At 38.3% G+C, this 12,083-nt stretch overlaps 1 long non-coding RNA gene across 2 annotated transcripts; it reads right to left on the reverse strand.

Moving 5' to 3' along the window:
* On the reverse strand, nucleotides 8,249–11,226 carry LOC109725283. 2 transcript variants are annotated; one of them, XR_002220225.1, is made up of 4 exons: nucleotides 10,499–11,226; nucleotides 9,143–9,860; nucleotides 8,779–8,843; nucleotides 8,249–8,506 (listed from the first exon to the last, which is right to left on the reverse strand). It is a non-coding gene; the product is annotated as an uncharacterized LOC109725283 (long non-coding RNA). The 2 variants fall into 2 exon arrangements; XR_002220224.1 differs by having other exon boundaries at nucleotides 10,466–11,226.

Below are 12,083 nucleotides of genomic sequence, written 5' to 3' on the forward strand. Positions count from 1 at the left end.
TGTTTGAAACAACAAAGAGATTTTATTTTTCTTCTTCTTTTCTTTTCTTTTTTCTGGAAATAACAAAGATTTTTTTTTTTTCGCTTTCCTTCTTTTTTTTCTTTTTTTTTTTGCTTTCTTTCCTGTTTCTTTTTTTTTTTTGCTTTCCTTCCTTATTTTCTTTTTCTTTCCTTCTTTTTCTTTTGATGAATCCAAATAAGGTAGGATTTTGTGAGACCCAAGTAGTCCTATATATGAAATATAATAGGGCTAAACTCTTAACCCGGGTTAAACATTTTGGGTGGTGGCAAGGCCTAAGAGGTTAAGAGAGTTAAGCGTGCTAGGACGGGCCGGAAGTGTGAGATGAGTTTCGACTGAGCCGGGGTCGGAATAACAAGGCTAGCGAGACGTGTATCACATCGGCTGGTACTTATGAGTCTAAGCCTGACGAGAACGTTAGGGCTTAAATGGGGGAAGATTGTGAGACCCTAGGTAGTCCTATATATGAAATATAATAGGGCTAAACTCTTAACCCGATTTAAGCATTTTGGGTGATGGCAAGCTCCAAGAGGTTAAGAGAGTTAAGCGTGCTAGGATGGGAGTAGTTCTAGAATGGGTAACCCCCTGAGAAGTTGGGGCGTCACAGATTCCTATTTTAATTACTCTTCCCTTTTACTTTTATTAGTAAAGGCCCGCGCTTCGCGGCGGTATGCAAGCATCCAAATAAGCAGAGCAGTGAGAACTGTTCAGATAAGTAACCATCCAAATAAGTAGAGCATCTAAAATTTCAACCGTAGTATAAAATGAATGCTTGAAAAAGAGATGAAAAGTTCTATACTAAATCAGCATGTGGAAACCAAACCAAACAGTATGCATGAATGAGTATAGAAATGAATAAATATAGGCTGCTCAGCCTTCCCTGGCTATCGAGCATTATTAAATTAGCTCCGAAGCCTTCTTGATTAATAGCTTTGATTGAATTAGAGTCCATATGCATGTCGAAACCGTCCTTAGTACAAATGAGAGCAACTGGTTGCCCATGAAGTAGGCCATCCAAAGTTTCCTCATCACTAATCAAGAAGGCTCAGACCCCTATCAATTATCGCAACCATCTGAGATTCAAATGGAAGGTCATCATAGCATGGGACAAAAGAAGGGTAAGCAAAGACTCGGAAAATAGAAGGGTCAAATTCTGGTGACACTCGAGTCATCACAGCATGGCTAAAAAAGAGGCGTAAGCAAAATATTTGAAAAGCGACAGAACATGATTATAAACCACAAAGGGCACATCTATGAAGAGGAGCAAAGAACCTACAACCAGCAGGAAGGCGCAGGAAACCTGCAGAACCAAATTCCTTTCATCTATCATCATTGCCTAGAAAATACATTAATAAAATTAGTATTAATTACAAATATATTCAATTATTCTAAATTGCTTAAATTTTATTTAAAAAGTCCATAAGCAAGAATCACACCAAACAATGGTATAAATTCTAATATAAAGACCTACGAAAAAGAGGGGAGAAAAAAAAGTAAGGGGGGAAAAAATTAGTATTAAAAAAATTAATGCACAAAAATGTAAGGCTTAGTTAAGTTGGTTTGGCAAATTTGTTCATAAGCATAGGCTAGTAGGACCAATAGACTGTCGTAGGAGCAAAATGTGGGCTACCACGAAGGATAAGAAGCGCGGAACCACCAAAGATAAAAATAATAGGAAGTGGTTGCCTCTGAGCAGGCCGTCCAAACTTCCCCTTGTTCGAAGCAAAAAATTTTTCAGTTTCCTCAACTTATCGTCAGGCCGAGTAAACTCCCACTTGTTCAAAGCAAAAAATCCCCACGTTTTTCTCAACTTATCATCATCACCTCAAAGAAGAGCTAGTAAATAGAAAGAAACACCAAGGAATGAAGGCGCTTTCCTCAACTTATCATCATTGCCTCAAAGAAAATCTAGTAAACAGAAAAGAACACCAAGGAATGAAGGAAACCAAGTAATATCAGTAAAATAACGATGTATTGAAGCAGTGCAACCCATCCAAAGTTACTCCATTCAATGCCAAACAAAAATAGGAATAGAAAACTTCAGTACGACCAAATGCTTGTAAAGCTGGTTGCCCACAAATTATCCGACCATCAAACAGAAATAAAATGCCCGAGAGTCATATTTGGCCACCAATTAAACATCAGGTGATCCAAACCCACAACCCACACCTCATGTAAAAAAAGATTGTAAAAAGAGAGCTGACAGCAAATTCTGAATCACCAGGAAGGCATCACATGTGCACACTTAAAATTATAGAGTAGCAAAACAGCAAGTTGACAATGATGGTTACTTGTGGAGTCATCCATTATGCATGATCTAAGGGATGCATGCTAGGATTGATCTAATGACTAAGAAGGTTATAACAAATGAACACTTATCGGGTGCAAGACAGCGCGAGAAATTTGGGAGACTCTAGATGGGTTGATGAATAAAAAGAACAATGCTCGGCTACAGCTCCTTGAGAATGAGTTAGCTAATACCATTCAAGGTGATCTCTCTATCTCCCAATATTTCTTAAAGGTCAAAAATCTTTGTTCGGAAATTTCGGCGTTGGATTCGGATGAGCTTATTTCGGAGGCGCGGATGAAACGTAACATTATCTGCGGTCTCAACAAAGAGTACCATGCTTTTATTACGTCTATTCAACGGTGGCAAAGACAACCTTCTTTGGTGGAGTTTGAGAACCTTCTTGCTTCCCAAGAGTTGCTCGCTCGACAAATGGCCGGGTGTTCTATTTCCGGGGGCAATGGGGAGGTCTTGTTCGTTGGAAATAAGAAAGGTCACAACCGAGAAGAGAAGAAGAAAGATCATAAGAAAGATGGAGAGTCCACTTCTATTGGTGAGAGGAAGTGGAAGAAAGTGATCAAGTGTTATCGATGTGGCAAGCTAGGCCATATCAAGAAGAACTGTCGAGTCAAGTTGAAGGAAGGAAACGTTGCCGACAAATGTACCGGCTCTCATGAAGTGGAAGATTGGGGAAATTGCTTCATGGCGGAGACTTCTACTATTGGAGCCTCGACTTCTATTAATTATGAAGAAGATTGGATCGTGGACTCCAGATGCGGTCATCATCTCACCGGCAATGACTCTAAGTTCTTGAGCCTTCAGAGACATGAAGGCAATGATGCTATTATTACGGCGAATAACACCATTCACTCGGTGGAGCATGAAGGTCCGGTTACTATTAAGGGCAGCAACAATGGCAATCCTATCACTCTTAATAGCGTCTATCATGTGCCGGGGATGAAGAAGAACCTTTTCTCTGTCACAAATGCCGTGGACGCAGGACACTATGTTTTGTTCGGGCCTCAAGACGTGAAGTTTTTAAAGAACATCACCGACTTGCAAGCGGAGGTGGTTCACACCGGTGCAAGGGTAAATGATTTATTTGTTTTATCGGCTTCGATTTCTTCTTCTTATGTTGATAAGATGAAAACAAATAATGGGATTGCCATATGGCATGCAAGATTGGGGCACCTTAGTATGGATAAACTCAAGGTTTTGGTGTCAAAAAATTTGGTGAATGGTTTACCCAATCTTGCTACCTTTGGTAGTAGTGAATTGTGTGAAGGATGTCAATATGGAAAGGCACATCGCCTTCCATTTGATAAGTCCGTCACTAAAAGTAAAGCTCCATTGGATCTTGTCCATTGTGACTTGATGGGTCCTACTTCGACACCTTATTCGGGCTATCGTTACATGTTATTATTTGTTGACGATTTCACAAGATATACTTGGGTGTATTTTGTCAAGGAGAAGTCCGAGGTATTTTCTAAGTTCATAGAGCTCAAAGAGACAGTTGAAGGTGTGGTCAATCGCAAGATCAAATGTTTGCGTACCGACAACGGTGGCGAGTTCACTTCAAATGAGTTCTTCTCTTTTTGCCGCCAACAAGGAATCAAATGGGAGCTTTCTTGTGCTTACACCCCTCAACAAAATGGAGTCGCAGAGAGAAAAATTCGGCATCTCGTGGAGACATGCAAGTCTTGGTTGCATACGAAGAATTTACCCAAAGCCTTGTGGGTGGAGGGTATGGCATGTGCGGCATATGTGATAAATCGTGTGCCTTTATGTCCAACCAACTTCAAGTCTCCTTATGAGTTGATGTGGGGTGAGAAACCTAATGTTAAGCACTTTAAAGTTTTTGGCTCTACTTGTTATGTTCATGTTCCAGGTAACTTGAGAGGCAAGCTTGATCCAAAAGCTAAGAAGTGCATATTCATTGGCTATGACGAGAGGAAGAAAGGATGGTGTCACGCCCCGCCCCGAAACCACTACCAAATTGGCACGGCTCGGCCGCGGCGGCGGACCGCCGAACGGACAGCACCTCCCTTGTCCGCTCAAGGCTCAACGACAGAAAAGTGTACAAGAATTTACCCAGGACTTTAAATTCTAAACATACACATTCAACGAGGGCACAAACAGTGCCAACAACAAGAAGAGCAAGCAATCCACAAGATATACGAGTGAAATAAAGAGAGTACTTACTAACTATTACAATAGTTACATTCTTTACCTTTACATCATTTTTCAAGATGAATACATTTGATCCTCAAAATACATAGCTCTCCAATCTCACCTACATGAATCACTCTCGATACATAGGTGTACTAATGCAAAAGGGAAAGCTACTACACTACCACGGCCTCACTGATCGGGCGCGATGCCCTTGCCGCGGTCCTCTCTCTGCAGCCCTGAACCTACCACTGGAAATAGAGTGGGGTGAGAACTATCTTCCATAGTTCCCAGTGNTTGCCTCATTTGCTCTCGCGGACTCAACTCCAAGGCACTTTTTGTGCTTTGGATATTCCCAACTCCCACAAAGGGCATTCTCTCGACAGTCAGTCGATTCTGGACAAAGTACAATCCTCGGATTTCGAGAATTCACTTCCTTACAGATGGAAATGCATGGAACCGGAGACCAAAAAATTTGTGGTCTCAAGGGATGTGGTGTTCGACGAGTTATCTTCTTACTACTCTCCTCAATCCACTTCTACAATAGAGGTGATGAGCCATGCACAAGTAGAGATGGTGCCTCAAGTAAGCGAAAGCATGCAAGTTCCTTCTAGTGCTCCTACTTCCCCCATTTCGGCTTCTATTTTGGAGAGGGAGCAAAGTCCAAGGGGGAGCCATGATAATGAAGATCATCAAGAAGAAATACAATTACTTCGACGTTCACAAAGAAATATTGTGAAGCCGGTTCGCTATCGGGACGGGAACCTTGTGAGTATGGTTTCTTGTTTTTTTGCCGGTCCTATTGATGAACTTGAACCTTCTAGTTTCAGCGAAGCACATGGTGTGAAAGAATGGGATGATGCTATGGATGAAGAAATGAAGGCACTCATCAAGAACGAGACGTGGGATCTTGTTCCAAAATCTGAAGATGTGAAGCCAATCACTTGCAAATGGGTTTATAAAGTGAAGCGCAACCCAAATGGCAGCGTTGCTCGCTACAAAGCTCGACTTGTGGCGAGGGGTTTTTCACAAAAATATGGCGAAGATTATGAAGAAACCTTCAGCCCCGTTGCTAAAATGACTTCCGTTCGTGTGGTGATATCCTTGGCGGCTAGTCTTGGCTGGAAGTTATGGCAACTTGACGTGAAGAATGCATTCTTATATGGAGAGATTGACAAAGACATGTACATGGAGCAACCGCCGGGCTATGTTTCGGAAATTCATCCGGATTATATTTGCAAGCTTAAGAAGGCTCTTTATGGGTTGAAGCAAGCGCCAAGGGCATGGTATGGTAAAATTGCCGAATATTTACAATTTTGTGGTTATCTTGCTTCTAATTCCGATTCTAGCTTGTTTATCAAGAAAGTTGGAAACTTGCATTTTATTGTTTTCTTGTATGTGGATGACATGATCGTCACCGGCAATAGTGATGGAGAAGTTGCAAGACTTCGAGCCGAGCTCTCTATTCGGTTCGAAATGAAGGACTTAGGTGAGCTTCACCATTTTCTTGGGTTGGAGGTGGAGAAAGTGGAGAATGGAATTTTCTTGCATCAAAAAGGCTATGCTCAAAAAATTGTTGGAAGGTTTGGTATGATAAGTACGAAGTGGTGCTCTACTCCACTTGATACCAATATAAAGTTACAATGAGAAGAAGGCAAGCTTCTCCCGAATCCTCAACCATATCGAGCATTTGTTGGAAGTCTTATTTATTTGACTATAACAAGACCGAACATTGGATTTGTTTTCAGTCTTGTGAGTCGCTACATGCAATCTCCAAAGAATCCTCACCCCGAAACGACAAAGAGGATATTAAAATATATATGTTAATTCTACTCTTGATTCTGGTTTACTTTTCAGGAATGGAGTTTCTTTTCTATTGCAAGGTTATGCGGATGCCGACTTGGGAGGGGATTTAGATGATTGACGATCTACATCGGGCTATGTATTTTCATGTGGCTTAGTGGCTATCTCTTGGTATAGCAAGAAGCAAGACTCGGTATTGCTATCTACTATGGAGGCTGAATGCAAGGGATCATCATTGGCCACCAAAGAATGCGTTTGGTTGCGGTAGTTGGTCAAAGATGTTCATTCATTTCTTTTCCAACCACAATTATGATGACAATCAAAGTGCGCTAAAACTGCCAATCAATCTAGTTTGTCATGCATGGTCAAAGCATATNTGCTCTACTCCACTTGATACTAATATTAAGTTACGACGAGAAGAAGGCAAACTTCTCCCGGATCCTCAACCATATCGAGCACTTGTTGGAAGTCTTATTTATTTGACTATTACAAGACCGGACATTGCGTTTGTCGTCGGTCTTGTGAGTCGCTACATGCAATCTCCAAGGAAGCCTCACCTCGAAGCGGCAAAGCGAATATTAAAATATGTTAACTCTACTCTTGATTTTGGCTTACTTTTCAGGAATGGAGTTTCTTTTATATTGCAAGGTTATGCGGATGCGGACTTAGGAGGGGATTTGGATGATCGACGATCTACATCGGGCTATATGTTTACATGTGGCTCAGCGGCTATCTCTTGGTGTAGCAAGAAGCAAGATTCGGTGTCACTCTCTACCACGGAGGCCGAATATATGGCATCCTCGTTAGCCGCTCAAGAATGTGTTTGGTTGCGGCGGTTGGTCGAAGATGTTCATTCATCAATTTCTTCCCCGACTATAATTTTTGGTGATAATCAAAGCGCACTAAAGCTTGCAACCAATCCAGTTTGTCATGCGCGCTCAAAGCATATTGAGATCGAGCATCATTTTATCCGTGAGAAAGTTCTTCAAAACATTATTCATGTGGAAGAAGTTCAAAGTAAAGACAATTGCGCGGATATCTACACCAAGTCGCTTTCTAAAGGACCATTAGAACTACTTCGCGGCAAGCTCGGACTTGTTTTCTAAAAATTCACTTTAAGGGGGAGTGTTAAGTTTTAAAGTGAATTTTTTATCTTTTATTTGTTTAAGTTATGTTTTTGTATGTGTTCTCATAACTTGCTCATGCATCTCACATAGCCCAAAAATCATCCATACATATATGTTGACTTACATCTACACCTTCAACCTTTCAACAACCATTCATAAATATACTACACTTTCCAATTACACCCTTTTATGAGTATAGAGTAGAGTTGAGTCGTGGATTTGGTGAATGACCGCATACTCAAGTTTTCTTCACATGATCGATCTTGTGGGTTTTTACTCCACTACAGGAAATATCTTATTTAACGAAAGGGAGTACCGTCGTTGATAACCCATATTTCCGTCGTTAAAGGTTATTACCGACGGAAATTCCATCCGTCGTGACCCGTCGTAAAAGCTTCCTTCGTTAAAAATAGTGACGACCAAAATGAACTGCTAGTCGTTATATACTATTAACGACCACATTATTTACCGTCGTTATTTAGCTACATTAGTAACCACTCTATTTTACAATAACGACCAGTTATACTATCGTAATAGACATTACAAAAACTATAATTATCCTATCCATAGTGTTAATAACGACCAAATGTTTCATCGTTAATATTACTAACGGCCGTATTTCCCGTCGTTAAAAGCATTTCATAAGGTGAAGAAAATAACAAAACAACGACCAATCTTCCCGTCGTTAATGTCCAAATATTGAATTTGGATAATTTATTTTTGGCCATTTATTTAACAACAAATAATTTACATACACAATGATATATATATATATATATATATATATATATATATATATATATATATATATATATATATAAACAAACTTATAGCAAATCCACAATTTATAAACTTGTAATAAAACTTCATTAATAATAAAAGTAATTAGCATACACAGTTTTCATTTTTTTTTTACTAACCATTCATCTAGTACACATTAGTTTCCATCACTGCATTACACATATAGTCAACATTCACCAAAAGAACAAAGTGTTAAAATGAAGTACTATCATCATTTTTCCAAAAAAAGATCAACTTAAAAACAAAAAAAAGGATCTTGCAATTCATTGTCTTTCTTGTCCCAAAAATCATCATGAACTATCTACAAAAGAGAATGAAAAAATGTTAGAACAAAGTAAAAGCAAGTCATGCAAATAGATTTTGAATAATAAAGCAAATAAACAACTTATAAAATATAAAACAAAGAGGTCAGTGACATATTGTAAGGAAGTCGCAAAGTTGAAAAGTGGAAAGAAGTTGAACGTGAAATTCTACAAGGCAAATCATAATTACATATTCTCTCATAATATTTCAACAACACATAAGTGATCACTAAAATTAACAATTGACTAAAGTTCGATTAAAAATACAAACCTTGGAGAATATAAAAAAGAGGAAGTAGCTTCAATCTGCAATTTTTCTTTGGAAAGAGTGAGGGGCTGTAGAACACAAAGAATAAGAGGTTATGAAATCAAAGTTTAAGTAAAATTAAAATTGCAGGTATAATAAAAATCGTTACAAGTCTAAATCATAAAAAATTGTAGACTGTTTACAAATGGATCGATAAAGATTCTTAGAATTGCTATCCGCTATGTGGCTTTGTACACTCACTATTTTCTATATGACTATATATATTGAAAAACACCTCTAAACTATCTTTCTAGGCCACGATCCTACATGAACTAACACATTTGATACATAAAAGACTAGTAGGCTAAGAAATTTTGAAATTATATACCAAAGATCTTTAGCTGTTCTATAGTCCTCCCTCTCATACGCACTTCAAGCTTGAGATCGCTGTTAGAAAAGATCAATCTTCTCAAGACTTGAATATGAAAAAAAAACTTATAATAGTAGCTAAATAGTCTGATGTTGGATGAAAAGAACAATCTTCTCCGCTGTCGGATGAAAGCTGCTATAACATTATGGCATAGCCTAAATCAAAAAGTAAGGAGATTGCTTAATTAACCTCGTGTGCAAAGCAGAGAGGCCGCTAAACTTCTTAATTTATGGCAAAAGAAGCATGTATCGAATGCATAGAAACAATGCGAAAAGAAAAGAAGAATTGGAACACAATTTGGAAGAAAGAATATATCTACTTGGGCCAATTATCAAGTCTGAGACCTTCCATTAACCTCTATCACACCTATTTTTGAGAATTTCAATAGCAATTGGCCCAAACTCTGTCACTTTATGTTACGGACACCAGAATATGTCCTGGATGAACAAAATCATGATGACCATAATGAACCTCCGAAGTTATCAAATATTTGACGTGCCACTTTAAATTAAAAAAGCTACGAAGAAATCTTACTGTTTTTAACTGATTTTTTGTGCATGCTCACCTCTAACTATACATTAGCTAATATAACGACTGCAAGAGAGAAAATAAGTGGAGCAAAAAATGCACTTCCCAATGTAATCGCAGCATGGAAAGAGAAATATATATGTAATTCCTACAAAGAAACAGAAAAGCATAAATGTAAAGTTATATTGAACTCAAATCCTTTAGCTTAGAAGAAATAATTAGAGAAATATAATCGAGTCCATATTTTACACAGTTGTTATGCTTAGCCAAGAAACAATATACCTATGCTAAAAAAATTATTAAGTTAAAATTCCACCTTATGTGAATATGGAACAAAAGAGAAAAGCAATGGTGGGCGGAAAAATGACGGACCGCAAACATGTTTTTAGACTTATGCTGTTAACATCTCATTTAATTAGATCTATGCATGTCAAAATTTGACTCATCAATCGCATTTTTCAGAATACTTTACAAGGAGACAACTAATTAGCATCATCATAAAATATGTGTGCATCGACAACTAAAAATTGGCACTCAATCAATGATCAATGGACATGGCATGCACCTAATTAATGATCCTGATCTATGAATCCATCACACGAAATTAAGGAAACAAAGATACATACATACATATATATATATAATGTTCCCCCTTCACAGATTCATGTTCAAGAACAATGTAACAAAAAATGCTATATATATGAAAGCTTCAAAGACAACACAAAAAAATTGGAAAAAGAAAAAATAATTTACAAATACTAGTGAGAGGGGCTAGCGTCGACGAACTAGTGAGAGAAGCTAGTGCCGTCGTCCAGGATCCGCTTCAGGCCGACAGAGGGCTCGCGCGCATCCGAGATCCACTTCTTGTCCCGCACGCCGTCGCTAGCTCGCATGCGCCGTCGCTCGTGTTGACGAACTAGTGAGAGAAGCTAGTGCCGTAGTGCGTCCAGGATCTGCTTCTTGTTGCGTGCGCCGTCGCTAGCTCGCATGCGCCGTCTCTCGCGAGCGTGTGGGGTGCGGGATGCGGGATTACTTTGGGGAAAGGAGGAGAAGGGGGAAAGTGAAGAGGAGCGAAGGGTTTGGGGAGGGGGCGAGAGAGAGAGAGAGAAAGTAACAGAGAGAGAGAGAGATGGGGTGACTCTGTGAATGGGAAAGAGGGAAATGGGGGTAGGTGTAGAGCAAAGGGTTTGGGGAGGTGCCAGAGAGAGAGAGAGAGAGAGAGAGAGAGAGAGAGAGATATAGAAAGAACAGAGAGAGAGGGGGGTGTGACTCTGTGAATGGCTGAGTCGAGAGGTTGCGTGGGAAAGTTGCAAAAAAATTTGCGGTAAACGAAAAAAAAAAAAAAAGCGCCAAATCTACACTATTAACGACGGGATTAACATCATCTAAAACGACTTAAATAATATTGGTCGTTAAAGATCCATCTATTCGGCGGGAATCACTATTTGTGCATTTTTAACGACCAAAATTAATTCCTATCGTTAATAAATGGTCGTTAAAAATATTAATTCTTGTAGTGCTCCTTTTTGGAGGTTCTTCCACGCTAAAATCGGTATTTTCTTTTTATATTTTTGCATTTATTTTATTTGTTGAGTTTATCGTGTTTTACGTATTTTATTTATTCACTTCTCTCTGCGTGTTAACTAGATCTAGGATTACATAACCCACAGAAGCTTTTGATTTCATTCGTGTAAGCTTCTTGTGAGATGAAAATGCCATCATTACTTTGCTTCACTTGGACCCCAAAAAATTGAACATAAGACTAATATTCATCAAATCGAATTCACGGACCATTGTTGTCCTGAATTTTTCATTAATTGCATCATATTTTTTTATTAGATTAAAGTAAAAGTTTGAATCTCTAAATATTTTATGTATATCTTTTATAAAAAAAATATTGGTATTTTTAAAATTTTTAATATATTTAAAATTGTTCTAGATTTTTTATCCAAATGCTATTTAGTATATCCCTCCAGAATATTTCTGAGTGCATTCAAACATTACAGCTAGTTTATATGCAAGGATATCTCTTATTCTCGAAAATGATAAAAATTATCTCACATTACTTCTTGAACCAGACACAGAATAGAGTATAATTAGTACAGAAGAATTTCCCGATAGGATGCGAAACCCAAGCCGAGCATAACTTTATTTAATAGAGCCTGTAACTGACTAATGAAAAATATACTTTCGAATTTATTTATCTATTAAAAGCAAACTAACTAAAAAAAATATGTAAGTTTATCTATATACAATTATCTAGATTATTCAAAAGACAAACTTAACAAACTAACTGTCAAAGTTCTAATGAACAAATTGATCTAAAAGCTGAAAACGAATTAAATCTATCTTTTATCTTTTCTAGCAAATC

Source organism: Ananas comosus, linkage group 19, assembly GCF_001540865.1.
Source record: "Ananas comosus cultivar F153 linkage group 19, ASM154086v1, whole genome shotgun sequence".
In the NCBI taxonomy this organism is placed as follows: domain Eukaryota; kingdom Viridiplantae; phylum Streptophyta; class Magnoliopsida; order Poales; family Bromeliaceae; genus Ananas; species Ananas comosus.